The sequence below is a fragment of the Rhinolophus sinicus genome, chromosome 18, assembly GCF_057876585.1.
Source record: "Rhinolophus sinicus isolate RSI-liver-muscle chromosome 18, RSI-T2T, whole genome shotgun sequence".
Classification (NCBI taxonomy): Eukaryota; Metazoa; Chordata; class Mammalia; order Chiroptera; family Rhinolophidae; genus Rhinolophus; species Rhinolophus sinicus.
The window spans coordinates 67,897,104-67,899,640 of NC_142518.1; the positions used below are offsets into that span (position 1 = coordinate 67,897,104).

General features: G+C 41.1%; 1 pseudogene; it reads right to left on the reverse strand.

Annotated features, from left to right (window-relative positions):
* Positions 1–1,211: 1,211 nt before the first annotated feature.
* LOC109439115 (nuclear receptor-binding factor 2-like) lies at positions 1,212–2,318 on the reverse strand (annotated as a pseudogene).
* Between the last annotated feature and the right edge of the window lie 219 nt (positions 2,319–2,537).

The following is a 2,537-nucleotide window of genomic DNA, read 5'->3' on the forward strand; positions in this document are numbered from 1 at the left end:
ATTTTCTTCTAGGAATTTTATGGTTTCAGATCTTACATTTAAGCCTTTAAGCCATTTTGAATTTATTTTTGTATGTGGTGTAAGGAGGTGGTCCAGCTTCATTTTTTTGCATGTGTCTGTCCAGGTTTCCCAGCATCATTTATTGAATAGACTGTCTTTACCCCAGCATACATTCTTGCTTCCATTGTCGTAGATTAAATAGCCATATAGACATGGATTTATTTCTGGACTCTCTATTCTGTTCCATTGATCTATGCGTCTGTTTTTATGCCAGTACCATGCTGTTTTGATTATTGTAGCCTTGTAGTATAATTTGATGTCAGGTATCATTATACCTCCCACTTTGTTCTTATTTCTCAAGATTGCTGTGGCTATCCAGGGTCTTTTATGGTCACAATTACTTGATTGATTTCTTACAATCAAAGTAATGCTAGTAATGTCAACTAGCATTACTTCCACTCATACATCATTAAAAACCAAAGGATATGTCCTTGGTATTTTCAAATGATGCATTATACAATAAACAAAAAAATGTTAGAACTTAAAATGCACCCTGCTTGATTATGTAAACTGGTAAATTTTTTTTAAAAGCGTAACTAAGAATTTTGTTCTTCATGAAATGGAAATTTAAATATTTCTCCTGATAGTCTTGAGGTTATCATTATGTTATGAATAGTGCAAAGTGTGGCACACAGAGTTTCATCTAGAAAGGTGTGTCTTACACATCTCATTAAACAAATGAAATGTGCATAACAAAATGCATACAGTCAATGCATGATAGAAAGCATGTTTGAAATCCAAGGCAGCCCCTCAGGCCATCATATTATTTAGGTTTTGCATTATCATTGATGGCATTATAGATTAATTACACATAACATACTTTTACACATTTTAACCCTGAACATAAGAAAAATAACAGTTGCTTGAAAAAATTATTCCAGGTAACCATTTGGTTTGTATCAGGAGAAAGTGAACCTCCAAGGGTTTAGTGTCTGCCAAGTCTGGAGTCCCTAGCTGAAGTCAGTAAATCAGAAATCTGACATATTTCACAGTGACTGTTTCCCAAGTCCTGGCAGTGCCTCTTCTCCACAGTATGCCAGATGGTGAAGCATCTCCAGGATTACCCTTGGGTGTGGTTTGCCCCCCACCTTTTTTTTTTGCTGGGTTTTCTGTGTTATTTCCTCATCTCACCTCTTCTATGGCCTTCCATTTTAATTATTCATAAGTCCTTTCAGAATATCCTCAGAGAGCTCCATAAGGGGAAGTTCTGGAGAAGGAAAATCCAAGGGAGGAAGATTGGGTATTGGAATATCCTTGACTTTACTAGTATTTGCTGCAAACTTCTGACAGGTTGAAGAGGGTGTAGCAGTTTCTGAATGTGGTGGCAAGCTTCATAACTCTGACTTTTCTACAAAGTCAGCATCTACATCCAGTTTCTTTTATATTGGGCCTTTCAGTAGTCTGGCCTTTTCAGCCTTTAGTTGTTCATTTTCTTTTCTTAATCTTTCTTTTTTTTTTTAATTAAATTTATTGGGGTGACAATTGTTAGTAAAATTACATAGATTTCAGGTGTACAATTCTGTATTACATCATCTATAAATCCCATTGTGTGTTCACCACCCAGAGTCAGTTCTCCTTCCATCACCATATATTCGATCCCCCTTACCTTCATCTCCCAACCCCCACCCCCCGCCCCCCTTACCCTCTGGCAACCACTAAACTATCTTTCATTCTCAGCCACAAGGAATTCCACATGCCTCTTTAAATCTGCAAGATTTTGTTTGCCTGCTCCTCTATAATTGTTTTATCATCTTTTGGGGCTTTGCTTTCAATGCATGGCTCTGTTGGCTCACTCTTCTGCTGAAGTAAAAAGAATAGTGTGTCTGGATCCCTGTCAAAGACCCCCTGAATTTCAGGCAGGTGTTTCTGGGCGGAAAGGCTGTGCTTCTGAGAGAGAAGGAGGCTCTGGCCTTCTGCATCCTCCGCAGAGGGTCTGTGAGATGCCTGAAGCTGGGCAACTGCATTCTTGTCCGTGCTCTGCTGGGCTTTCAGTCTTTCCCTCCGCTTTGCACGCTTCCACCTCTCCTGTATGAGGAAGAGGTGCTTCACGTAGCTATTCCTTTGCGGTTCCAGTGATAAGTGAACCTGCTCAGACGGTGTCAGCTTCATGGCTTCAGAAAGATACGCTGCAGCCTTTTTGTGACAAGAAATAGCCTCTTTGTATTTCCCTGCAGCTAATAAACGATCTGCTCTTCTGCTCTGTTGATGAGCTAGGTTTAGAGGTCCTTCCATTACTTCCATAGACCCAGGAATGAGAGGCGGCCGGAGGAAGGGGAGCGATGGCGCTGAAGCACATGGAGAACAGCAGGGGAGCGTGAAGCAGCTGCGGGGTCAGAAGCCCCTCTCCTCACCCCAGGAGCAAGCGGAGGGGGCAGAGGGCCATATACTCTCATTCTTGTACTCCGCTCCCCACCCCCACCACACAGACACAGAACTTTCTTTTTTTTTTTTTTTTCCTAGTCCACCACCTTTAATCT